The 14261-nt window shown below is 32.8% G+C and overlaps 1 protein-coding gene and 1 non-coding gene across 2 annotated transcripts in view; one reads left to right on the top strand and one right to left on the bottom strand.

The window, feature by feature from the left end:
- LOC118179337 (lens fiber major intrinsic protein-like) overlaps positions 1–14261 on the top strand; it is a 97174-nt gene that overhangs the window by 22484 nt on the left and 60429 nt on the right. The window lies entirely within an intron of this gene.
- On the bottom strand, positions 7439–7511 carry TRNAS-CGA (transfer RNA serine (anticodon CGA)). Its single transcript has one exon. It is a non-coding gene; the product is annotated as a tRNA-Ser (tRNA).

Genomic DNA, 14261 nt, shown 5'->3' with positions numbered 1-14261 from the left:
TGCATTCTCTTGTTTTGTAGTAAAAGAAAATACTATGAAAGTAAAAGAAAATATTTTCAAACGTAGTTGTTAATTTTGTAATAAATATTATTTTAAACTTCAGTACTTCTGTTACTTGCAATTTTTTCGGGGGGCATTTTATCGAAAGTTGAATTTTATTTGATTTGGAACGGTATAAATTATTCTGGAGCTAAAATAAGCTTTCAGAATGAAAGGGTTTTATTTATATCGTTAAAATTGACATTAGTTCAATTCTAAGCATCAGTTTATTTTCTATCTTATTTAAAAGGTAATCTTATTTAGAAGTAAACGGGATGTTTATATCATCAGTTCAGGTGCTGAGTCAATAACACAATGAAAACTGAAAGCTTCCAACGTTCATTCCCTTCGGTGCCTTCACACATAGATACGGCCATCATAATATTGTAAGCAAAATAGCATTTTTCAGAAAAGACGACGTCACAGCATTGATTCGTCCATATACGTCGCTGATGTATCATTATAGGCGCTCTATGCTGTAGATCCAAGGAAACCAAAGCAATGATCAGTTTGCTAACAATTCGTTAGAGTTACAAAAGCTTTACAACCGTATATGCGGATACTCTCTACCCTTCAATATAGCCACTTTCCTAGACTAAGACACGAGTGTGGCTGCAGGATCTCTAACGGCAAAACGGACAAGAATAGCCGTTGATTGTATTGTTTCTTTGCTGTTGGGAACACCTACAGCCGCATTCGTTTCAACCATTATATTCTTTAGAAATAGGCACTTCAAGGCCATTTTTTTGTTCTTGCTCGTCTCAGCGAGCTTATTTATATTAGATTTGATTTTTTTTATATTGTCTTGAGTTCAACGTTTTCAGTAGTTTCTGCTGTTAACTACCGCTTGTGCTCGTCAGACTGAGAAGGTGTGGTTTGGTTTACGTAATTACGACAAAGCCTCGAAGGCTATCTGCCTAAGGGGAGGGATGCCATCATGGAAGTCTTTCTAAAGGAAACTGGCTCGTATACACGTTACACAAGGGAAAAGCCACGAAAACGCCCATGCAGCCAGCTCGTTCGCTGGATTCAAGCCTGAGACCAAACTATCAGTGATCAGCAACTTGGTCGATAGTGGGCCCAAGAAAGAAAAGACCTGTACGAATACTTTTGAGGAAAAGTTCTAGATCTGCAAAGCGTTTACTTTTAGGAAAATAAATTTCATCAAGCCATCATCAGCTCCGTGTGCGTTCAATCCATGACGAACCCATATGCACGTAACAATTTTACACGAACTACATAACTGTAGTAAATATTTACGAAATTAAATAATTTTCGATTATCATAAATAACGTAGTTTATATGTTTATTGCCGTTCTAGTTAATAACATTTCAACTATTTAAAATTTTTAAGCCAGCAATTAAACCAGATTAGAAAACTTATTCTAATAAATGCGGAGATGTATTTTTCAGTTACTGATATAAAATTCTTACATTTCATTTATATTAATATTAATACTGTCAACAAAATTGTTCCTGAAAATTTATCTTGTACGAATTTTGAAATCTGCAATTGTAATTTTTAGTCAATAGTTAACGAACGAAACTATAAAACTGTACTGAATTTAATCAGCCAGCTAAATTTGTTTTCGGTTATGCATTCTGTGCCACGTTCCTTACTTCGAGAATAAGCAAAGTGAAGTGTTATAAAAGAGTATGTAGCAGAATTAAAAGTGATAATAGCTAGTAAGTTGTTTGAGCCTGTTATCAGTTGGTTATTGCTTTGCTTATTTTAAACGAGTGTTTGAGTGCCTTTCTCAATTCGTAATTAAGCGTGCATGAAAACACGTCATTTCACTAAGACCAGAGATTTAACTTACCCTAGAAGAAACTATTTACCTCATTCAACTGTTTACGCATCTTTTTCAGCTATTTTTAGCTTAACTTTACAGTAAAAATTAATTTTATGCTAATACTTAAAATACAGTTAACAGTATCACAAATATTTTGTATGCAAAGCAATCTTTTCAAGTTAAAGTAGGTTTGGGAAACAATCTAAAATCTGTGAAGAGATTTAGAAAAACAATTTAAATTCTATGTAAGAATGTTAAAAAGTCTGAAATGTATTTTTTTTACTTTCATTTGTTCCTGCATAACAGAACATTCAAAATTTATCAATAATCACTGTTTTAATGAAAAACGTTTCTTTTCGCTTAATCCAGCGCTAGGATAATGCAGTGATGTTCTCTTCCATTAATGCAGTAATCATATAAACTCAGGTTTTGTGATACAGCGCATAGAAAATTCAAACAATTTTCGTCGGAAAAATATTATTTATCTTAGAGAAATTTAATTTAGAAACAAAGTCTCATTTCCAAATTCTTATTTGAAAATTTTCTTAGTTTCCCGAAAGAGCATTTGCTGTTTTCTTCCGTTTAATAACGATTGTCAAATGCATCACATTTAGCAGAAGAGAGCTGATAAATTCGGAAAATTCTGTTTAACATAGCAGATGCTGGTGTCTGCGATCGAACTCAATTCAATCATCTTGTGATTAGGTTGCCATGAGAACGCGAAGTTTCTGTTCGCGTGCGATAATCTCTCAGCATTCTGTCATTGATATCAATTAACTGGAAGTATATGCTTATCCTGGTGCTTTCTTCTGGGCACAAGGCTCTTGTCGTGACTCAAGAAAGCATAAATTCAGTTTTCCACACATGCAGTTATAATGATATACAAAAATTCAGGATATTTAAGTTACGTGAATGAGCTTCTTCCGCACATTTTCTGTCATTCAACAACTACTTCATGGTAAAAAGCAGAAGAACCTCAGGTTTATTTCTTGTATGGCACTGCATTAGTCTTACAATAACATTAATACAAAACATTTTGCCAAGGATTTAATTTGGCATATTTAAAGATTAAGGCATATTTAAAAATGTAGTTATGTTAATCTATAAACAATTATATGCACGATTTATTATGCACAGAACATGGTAAATAATAATAAATAAAATTTAGGTGAGTTGATTTCTGAACAGATGAAAGCATATGAACCTGATTTCTGTTCCATTTCTCATTACTTATGTATTATTTAAAACTCAGTAGTATAATTCTAAATATTTAAATCAAATAAGCCTTTATTATATTTAACAGTTTCAAACTGGTCATCTTTTCATTTCCTCCAATTTTTGCTGGAAATGTTTAAGTATTTCATTATGAAACTGAAATGTAAAATATATTCAGACCTGAAACTTCGAGTAAAAAATGCAAATTACTTTGCAAGCGCTTTGAATATGCTTGCCTCATATTGCTTTAACAAAAAATTATACATGACTCAAATAATTGTAGAACTAAACACAGAGCGTCAACAACTGGTCGTTGGCTCATAGCTCTAGTTTAAGAATGGACCAAAGAAGTAATTATTCAGATAATGATAGTTTTGTCATTATCTGACTGTCTTATTATGTAACACATTTTACTACAAATATAGGAGATTTAGATTTTTATATAAGTTCTTTACAAAAGAAATCCCAATTAGTAAATTGCTATTTGAGTTACTTAAAGACTTTCAAAAAACATTTTTCCTTTAATATGCAAATTCGGCCCTCAATAAATTTCTAAAAATGTTATATGTTTTAAAAACAAAACCACTGATATCCGTAAAAAAAAGAAAAAAGAAAATTTTAGCAGGTCATATAAATATTTAATCTCGTTAGATATGAAGTTCGTGATATAGTATTGATATATATTTCTACAAATAGAAATTTGAAATCCATACTTCTGTATTCAAATGCTGCTGACATAAAAGATATTTCTCAGAAACTGGCATTCGAAAACTTAACATGGAAACCTATTTTTAAGGCTATTTCTGTCCAAATATTTTAATTAAAGTTCTGTGAATCGTAAATTTAACAACATAAGTATATATTTTTTAACGTTAGGAACGTTCTTAAATGAGTTCTTCCAAAACTGCCCGAACTTCACGTTACATTGCAGCCATGTCAAGAACAGTGCACTGTGTTATGGTTACCGGAAATTACAGACCAGTGACCTTGACGGTAACCGATGATCATAGGTTTGAGGATTTTCCTTACCTTTCCGTTACGGCTAACTGTACCCTTTGATTCTATTTACTTTTAAAAAATTATTTAGATTTATTGCACTGACACATACCAGTGATCTTAAGTTCAAACTTTCGGTAACTATAATTCACAGATATTCAATTGCTTCGACAGTCACCTACTGTTTAACTTGGAGTTGATTTAAATTTACTCCCCTACATCACACTGGTGACTTAGGAGTAACTCTCAGCTGCTAACAGCTTGTATTGTAGAAACATTAGGTATTTTGGAAGCAGGTGTAATAGAAAATAAGCAATGCCCTCGCCTCGTGCAGACCGCTATACTACGAAGGCATGCTAAGAAGGAGATAGAAATACCGTATATACTACCCCTTTTAAAGGGCGGCTGCGGTTTTTAGGGGACACCAGTCGCCAAATCCTGGGTGTGGAGAATTATCATCCACCACCCTTTTAGTTTGGGCGCCATGGTAGAGACATTAGGTATTTTTTGAAAGCAGGAGAGATGAAAAATGAACAACACCTTCGCCGGGAATCGAATCACGGACCTCTGGAATACACGCCCAGCGTGCAGACAACCACACTACGAAGGTATGCTAAGAAAGCAGGAGAAATACTTTATAAAGTATAAGCCCCAGGATTGAATCTTGAGCAACACCATATGGGTTACGATAAGGGGGAATGCAGTAGTCTTCTAGTTTTACCGAGAAAGTCCGCTTTTCCAGGAAGGACTTCAAAATCAGGAAGTAGTTTCGTAGGAAGTAAGCTGGAAAATTTTGTAGATCAGAACGGTGTGCCAGACACGGTCAAATAATTTGCTCTTTCGTCTTTTGGAGAGTTATTTATACTCACTACGTACACTATCTATTGACAGCGTTTGTGAATATTATTTGGAAACTTTTGCGTAACAACATTACAACTTTCACAACAAATAGACCGCTTGCTGTATTCCCTTATCGACTTTGTTTTCGAGTTTTTAATTTTGAAATCAGGGACTCCTCTGCAGGATATCCTGTATATTAGAAAATATGAAGAGAAAAATGTATGTGGCACGAATGCATTCAACTTATCAATGTTTATATTTACAAATGATATTTTCGAAAATGAGAGCAATCAAAAGCAATTTCAGAACGATGACTGGGCAGTCGAAAAATTTAACATAGACTAATTATTACTAAACTGAAACCTACTAAAAACTACTCCATCAAAACTATTTAGGGGATAAATAGAAACACATTGTGACCTTTGATGAAGGTAGGTTAACCTAAAAGACCGCAGCAAAACGAAGTCTATTTACTATTGAAAAACGAGAAGAAAAAAATTTCGGACATACTTTTATTAATGCAAAGAAATTTTCAATGAGGGGATTTATAACTGCGCACAGTTACAGTATGAAATTTAAAAAATCTGATGTGTACACCACGACTTCCCTATACGGAATATTAAATTATACGCTTTTTTTTTTTCTTGCATTTCATTTAAACTTATTGGATTGAATTATTTCTACTTCGCCGACAGCGCAAAAACCACAATAAAATAAATGCATTCTTTAAAATTCACTCTATTTGTTTACCATAACGACACTCTGGCGCTAGATTCACTAAAAGTATTATATTTCGTTCATATTATAACTCAGAATGCACAAAATTTATATCATTTAATGAATAGAATTATCTAATCGTTGCCACATGTTCTATTCAAATACTATAATAAAGCTAGAATGATGTATAAAAGAAATTAAGCAAAGAAAACAAAAAAGAAACAGTTTTTCACAGACGATTGTATATTTCTCACTTAATTAATTCAGTTCTCACTTCGCGACAAGGCGAAAATACATAAAAACTCAAAATATCTATATTAAAAATTACGAATTAAATCTTAAACGCTTATTTCCTCGAAAAAATTCAAGAAAGGATTAAGCATGATTTAATTGGCAATAATAAAGGAATGCATTATCTTTGTTGTTGCGAAGCTTACTTTCTCTAGATTGGCAACAAATCTACTATTCTGCTGTTTCAAATGTAAACAAGCAATGGCCGCCATAAAAAAATTTATTAGGCTTAGCGGCACTTAAACAACTTTAAAATTGTGGGTAATTTAATTCTAAACATATTGCATAAAGATTTACTAAAGGCATAAAAACCTTAACCGGAAGATAAGAACAACATAATTCAATCATTTTTTAAGCAAAAAATGTACAATTTACAAACATATAAGAGTAAAGAAACTGAGATCACTGAGCCGGGTAACATTATATATATATAAATATATTTATATACGTTTGGTGCGACAGATTGCAACCAAAATGAGGTGCAACATGTTCTAGCAGTCCTATATACAAAATTTCAACGTTCTGAGGCTACTCGTTTTTGAGTTATGCTAGATACGTCTGTACGTTCGTACGTTCGTACATCTGTACGTTCGTACAGACGCCACGAAAAATTCTCTTCAGAATTCATTTTAAAGCAGTTTCATAATTTTTTTGTAGGAACAAAGTCTTTTATTCTGTCCTTACGTACAGATATCACGCAAAAACATCGTTAAATTGCATTCGATAGCGGTCAAAATGGATATTTTCGTTGAAATATGCTGCCTGAAACTTTTCGCGATTATAATACTTCCTTTTTACTTCGTACAAGGAAGTAAACAAGAAGAGTGGAAAAAATTGCTATAATCAACTCAACGCACTGTCAAGAGAAAGTTGTATTTCCGATATCTGCAGAAAGTTTTTTTTTTTTTTAATTCAATGACTTTCAATGAGTGAAACTTCATTAAGAAAAAGAAATAAGTCATACTTCGAAACGTACCACTGCTTTCCTTGAAAAAATGAAGATTGATACAGGTAATGCATACATACTGTTACTAATTTTTTATATATGTAAATAGGTTTAGTGAAATGATATGTAAATTGTAGTATCTCTTGTATAATGCAACATGAAAGGCTTCAGACGAGAAGCATCGCCAGGAAAACAGGATTACAGGCGTAACTCCACTTAGCACTGGGATTAGTGACTATCTCGCCAAATTGACCCCAAACTGGTGTGAATTTAAAATTCATTTGGAAAAGTTTGTTTATAAGAGTCTCGGAAAGTTTGCTTCTCAGCACTTAAGACTTTAATTTCCTAAATATATTCATATTTTAAATTTAAAATACTATGTAGATTTGCAAGTTTACTTTTAAGAGGCAGCTGTCGAATTGCATGCTAACTTTTAAGAAGCATTAGATAGCCAATTAAATCATTTTATTATTGCCAATTAAATTATTTTTAAGAAGCATCGAACGAATTTATCATTTAATTAAAATTAAAGCTACTTGTAAAATTTAATGTTCTAGAGACATTCGGTAATTTCGAAGCGGGAGAGATGAAAAATGAGCAAAGCCTTCCCCAGGACTCGAACCACGGGTCTCTCGAATTCGCGTCGAGCGTGCTGACCACTGCACTACGAAGGCATGCAAAGAAGGCGGGAGAAATACCTTATATCTTCCACCTTTTAAAGGGCGACTGGGGATTAGGGGACCCAATCGCCAAATCCTGGCGGTGGAGAATCATCATCCACCATCCATTTAGCTCGATCGCCACCGTAGAGACATTAGGGTATTTCGAAGCAGGAAAGATAAAAATGAGCAACGCCTTCGCCGAGACTCGAACCACGGGCCTCTCTAATTCGCGTCGAGCGTACTGACCACTACACTACGAAGGCGTAAAAATACCTTATAATGTATGTAACTACAGTTCCATTCTCTCATCATGGGCTTTAATAGTCTTAGGAAAGTTTCAAATTTGGAAAACTTGACAGATAACCTTTTTGAATTTTCGCTCATTCACACATACACGACTTAGAATATATATATATATATGCTTTTGGAATATAATAATTCTAATTTCTGTCTTACGCATTCTATAATTATACATGTATGTGTATGTGTTATGCTCCGATTGTTCTCTTATTTGTGCTCAGTATCCTTCAAATTGCCTCTAATTTTTTACTGTTTGTACGGTTTGTTTTGTCATAAATATCTAACATGCTTTATAATTTCATAGCAAATAAACTATGCTACCAAAGCTATGTTTTGTTATTCTGAATGATACCTTCGCTGTGACCAATATTTCTAATACCAAGTCCAGCTATGCGATTATCCCATGCGCATACTAGAATGAGCCAAAGTCAACTACTAGAGCCAAAGCATACTAGAATATTCCAATAGCCCAAAGCCACAACATAGGTGATAAGGTTGCGAAGATCCTAAAGATTAGCATGAAATGAAGGCACAAATAAAATACTTTCTGCAAACTTCTACAATAAAAAATCACTTGGGGTTCAAACCCTAAAAATGAAGAGACTATACTTCGTCTTCTCGTCTTATGCGTCCTATTTAGCTTAGGGGCAAATTTTGATTGAAATACTCTTGCAGTATGCCCCAGTCTTAGTGGCGTACTTTGATTGAGATATTTGTGCAGATGATTTTTGTAGTAAAAGTCTCATTGAAAGAGGAAATCATCAAAGTTTTCATACACTTGCGTCATTAGCCACTTTCCACCATATCCAAGTTTATTCTTCCAATAATGTATGTCCATTATTCCGGGAAAAATGGGCTTTCAGTGTTTGGAAAAGCTATGAAATAGTCTTAATGAATTTATTTTATTTCATTGGTATTCAAAATTTGGTACATACTGCGTAGTTGTTTTTTTTTTTTTTTTTTTTTTTTTTTTTTTTTTTTTTTTTCTTGTTTGTTTGAATTTTTAAAATCCTTCCCAGATTTGTGAATAACCTTTGTGTTGTTTATGTACTTCACGCCTAAACCTCATGAATAAACTTCGTGTAATAATATGTCATGTTTGTTACACGGATCATTAATTTTGTTAAACTTAAAGAAATAATAAGCATTTCTGTGAAAAAAGTGTTCATGAGTTTACTCTTTCAATATAATAAGATTTTATATATTTTGCATAGTTTATTCATTATGTATTTTTAAACTGTTACACAGACTTATGAATAACTCTATTTATATATCATGTTCGCCACATGGGTCATTAATTTTGTTAAACTCAGAAAAAGGTTAACATTTTTGCCAACGGTACATAATACTAATTTAAGAATAGAATGCATAGAATTATTTTTCTCTCAGATACGGTTATTTGTGAAAGCAAGCCATTCTAAGCACACATACATGGATGTTGATTTTGGCAACATAACAATGCGGCAAGCGGGGAAAGAATCTTTACCAGTAAGATGTAAAAAATAAATACTTTCATAGGATTTTTTAAATTGATATTTTTAACAAACACTTGATAATTAATAGTTTGCCATCTTGTTAAATAATCAAAAATTTCAATTTAAACTTAGACTTATTTTTTAAAAATATAAAGATTTATACGAATAACTTTATTCAAAAATATGTTTCTGAAATTCTATTAAAAGGAGAATGGTATAGTGAGTTCAATCTAGAATAATAAATTATTAATTAAATAAATGATTATATTATTAGATATTTATTTAAATAGACAAGTTCAAGTAAAACAAATTTCATGATTTTTGAAACCAAAAACTCTCATACTCGGAACTGAAGTTGATCGTTTTTCTAATTCGTATTTACGATTTATGCCGATCTTTATATGCTTTGCTTCATATATTCGAAGGGTAATAATCAGCACATACCTACATATTTTGTCTTATTCAGTTGTTGTCTAATGAAACAACTAATTCATCTGATCTCGAAATTAAATATAAAAGAAACAGCAGAATTGAGCTTTATTGATCAATGTAAACTATTAAGTCAATTTGATTAACAACAAATTTATCTTTAAAGAATATTTTGGCTGATATAGAACAAAAGCTAAAAGACAGAAATTACGAAATCCTTAAAGCAATAAAAAATTCTCCGATCTTATCTAGTTGAATATTGAGTTATATTAGGTTAAGCAAAACTTTTACACTATCCTAAAACTTCTGGTATCGAATACAACATTTTTCAATATCTTTCGCTATCGATGAACAAAACAACAATAAAGAAATTTTCAGCCAAATAAGTAGTCATTCTTAAGCCAAATAAGATATTCCCCTCACAACCTTTCCGGAGGTGCTTTAGGCTAACTTTCGGGACTTTCTAATTTGTTGTTACTTAATATCTAATTTGGCCACCTGGGTACTCCGGAGCACTATGTCACAACCTGCCCACTTACCAGCGAACTGCACATACGTATTCCAACTGTCAATACGCAGGCCTTCTGTAAATTCATGATTAAGCAAAAGCACCTTTGTCGACAGATCATTAAAATTATGAATTTACTTGCCAGACACGGAACTGACCTTTGCGCAGTCGAATAATTAGTGCAAAGCCACATATACCACGTATACGCAAGGCTAAGTATACCGCGTATGTGTACATGTACTGTTTATCCGAAGCGTACCGCAACATCTCAGCAGTACTAATCAAAATTCAAGCAATGTAAGTAACTTAAAAACCATTATATAAAATAGTTCATGCACATCAGCAAGTATGCGCGAACATCTCCACTAATTTAACAGTGAATATTAATATGGATGACGTGTCAGACAAAGAAAGTACCCAGCTGACTTCAGGCTCTGCCTAGACCTGAATTGCAAGTGTAATGCCACCCAATGCCCATCCCCATAAGTGGCTGCACAACCTAACTGCTTTAAATACGTGTATTTAAATGTAAATGTCGCATCGGATGTACTGAACAGTCAAAGGACAATATCTTAGAATATGTATGCAAAAGCATATGTACAGTACAGTCTGCGCATACCGCAGTGACATAGCAAAATGCTCCTATGAACAGTAGAAATGTATACTCACATGCCCCGCCATGTCAGACATCCTAACCTCATTTGCATAACTGCCAGAGCAACTATATTGCTCAATATGTATCAAAATCTAATGTCACGTTGGACATAATAAAAACACTGCTGAATCCGAACGCTGCACAAACTGTAAATGTAATACCACGTAACGCAAGTGTAACGTCATTTCTGAATAGTAATGTAAAGTCATATGCAATGTTGTATTGAATTACGTAACATAATATAGAAAATACTTACAGTACCGCATTATATGCAAACACTGTCATAAATAAGTATCTATGTGCCTGTACAAAAATCTCACAGGTACAGCCTTGAGCATCTATAATGTCTATATATCAGGTCTGCCTGTACGCCATCCTGAAGCTCAATCACATAAAAGCAAGAGCAAATATAGTGTTATAAATGTGTTCTATATGCAATGTTGCTCCTGACAATGTATTTACAGAGTTGAATCTGCATAATGTAATTCGTAAATGTAATGTCAATAATGGTAATGTAATACCACTATTATTTCATACCTCATATATAATGTCAATGCCGTATCGCATAGTGTCTATATAAGACATGCAATGTCATAATTATGTAAATATGTATATGCACAGCACTATTTATATGTGCACATGTAGTGCATATGTACTAGCCCTGCATGAAAGCTCTCCCAAGTTCATTTGCGTAATTACAGGAATAATTATTATGTTCTATATGTACCTATATCCAATCTCTAGCCAACTTTAGATAAGGGTGGACGTGGTGCTGTACTGATTAATCTTTACGGCAAAGGGACAGTGCCCACGTCCACCGTCACTTATCACTTATCACTTATCTAATTTGTTGTTTATGTTTTAACAATAGATGAATAAATTTTACTTATTAGTCCAAAGAGGCTTTGTCCCTGAAGGACTATTGTTTTTGTTTTGCGATTTTGCTTCGATTCATTACAAACGGTGAATCACTTTTCAAACTGTTGCCACCAAATACTATTGCCCTATTTTATATTTGAAGAAATTAAATAATGAAGAATCTGCATAAATGTATCTATGTTTCTCGCATTGTGATAAAACAACGGTACATAGAGTCATCGAATTTTGAATGGCGTAATCCTACTGCGAATATGGGCATGTGGAAGCCTAAATTTGAAATTCGGAATTTGTTTTATTATCGATTTCCTATTTTGTAAAACTTTAACGAATTTTTGATTAACAGTCTCAAGGATTTCAAAGCGAGCAATGTCAACGTTGTACAGAAAAAACATTTTTATCTCCAGCGCGTGAGTCTCTGTATCGGAAATTCTAAAGATATGCTCATTTTAAAACTACTTTGGTATTTTGCTGTAGAACTGAATTTTATGGTTTAAGTGCGAAGAACATGATGTTTAATAAATAAATGTGACACACAAAATGTTAAAAAAACGCCCTTTTGGACGTAATTTAAAATTTGAAACATTTCAGATTTTCTTTTCTTTATTTTTTTATTTTTTTTCAGTCAGTCACTCAAAAATTATAAATTATATCTAAACCTGACACGTAATTCTGATTTTTTTTTTCATTTTTAGTTATTAAATGAATACATTTTATTTGCTTTATTGATTTTTTTAATTTAATGATACGAAATAGTAAATTCTTTCTAAACTGGACTTAAAATTCTGCGAAGCTTTAAATTTTAGAAATCTATCAACTGAATACGCCAGTTTTATGTTTGTAACTTTAACGCTCAATATGATTTTCAAGCAGTTTTGATATTTAATAGATCATAATTTTAACGCTGATACTTCTCAGTGACAAAGATTTCATTCAGCTCGTATTATTCACACTTATTTCGTAGGCAGTTCAATGTTTAAACGCCTTAATATTGATAACTTCATCTAAGTTTCTAAAGCAAAGCAAAAGGAATTGATTGCATGTAATTTTCGTATATTAGCATAAGTACAGGTGGGTCATAAAAATATTTTCCATATATGAAACCGTAGGGGCCTATCCGCTCAACCAATCGGCATAAAAAATTCTCGTGTTGTTATTTGAAGGTATGCGTTCGAGATTGGGATGATTTAAAACAATGGAGCTCGGAAAACCCACCTTTTTCATGCGCAAACTGATCAAAACACAAATGGTGCTGGGCAATATACGTATGGTGAAAGCTGCCAGCACAAAACTGTAAAGAAGTGCATAGTGAAAGACTAGTCACAAGACAAGAGAGAAGAGAGAAAAAAACTTCAACTTGCCCACCTTTCGCAGAGGATAAAGCATTGCATGCGGGAGATTGTTGAGAACAATGACAAACGTAACATCACAGGAGGAATCTGCGATGAGAAGGAATTTCCCTCATTACTTGTATCGTTCCAACGTCATTTATGTTTTTTCGGTGCTCTGTTTAATTTGAGCTGGAAAAAGAGGGGCTTGCCATTCGAAAGTGTCCACATTTTTTTAATGTAACCGTAACCATGAGAGCTCTATTATTTTAAATCATCACAAATCTCGATCGTATGCCTTGAAATAACAATATCTTAAATTTCACTGATTGAGAGGGTAGGCCCCTAAAGGAAGGAAAGAGGCCCCTAAAGGAAGGCCCTTATATGTCAGGAAAGTTTTTTATGACCACCTGTACTAATCAGCTCTGCTCAGAAAGAATCTAAAAATCACTCTTTCACAAATATGTTTAGCTGTAATAAATAAACAAAAACCTTTATTCTTTTATCTATTAAATTTATAATTAAAATTTCGGCTCTTCCTTAAGAGAAGTAAATAAACATTTAGTGGGAAGTAATTGCTTTTAAATTTGATTGCTTTAATCTTTTGATAAAATCTTTCAAACATTCACTTGATTATATAAATATTAGAGTCATGCATCTTTATAAGAAACACAGTGAACTACAACAGTTGACACTTCGCACATGTTAGACGAAATTCCATCTAGTTTCATTCTTCTATTCCAAAAACATTGCAAAGCATAATTTATTATAATGATATTCTAAAAATATGACCAGAAGCATTAGTCGCTTCAAAGTTGCCAGGCAAAAAATTCCGACGACAAAGAATCGCCACAAAATAGAATCTCACTCAAAAATTCAGAAATATTAATTTTAATTTCGCTATAGTTTTCTGTATTGCATAAATTAAAATATTCTTAAAATTAAGAAACACGGAAGAAAAACATTATAAATTATCTTAGGAAGTTGGTCACTGTAAGTTCAATAAGTAATTACGAAATTTTCGAATAAAATGTATATGAAAAATTAAATAATACTTTTAAAGTGCTAATAAGAAACGTCTAAATCTAAAAGTAGATGTAAGCAATCCAATTTAAAGCGACCACTCAAAATTCCATCTTTTTAATCTTGTGGGGGTGTGGTGAACTTGCGTAATGATTAAAATCTATGTTT

Source organism: Stegodyphus dumicola, chromosome 5 (assembly GCF_044657685.1).
Source record: "Stegodyphus dumicola isolate Sdum_Otavi_A_Nest chromosome 5, ASM4465768v1".
NCBI classification, from domain to species: Eukaryota; Metazoa; Arthropoda; class Arachnida; order Araneae; family Eresidae; genus Stegodyphus; species Stegodyphus dumicola.
The sequence above is the reverse complement of the archived record's forward strand: the minus strand, read 5'-3'. Positions and strand labels throughout refer to the sequence as shown.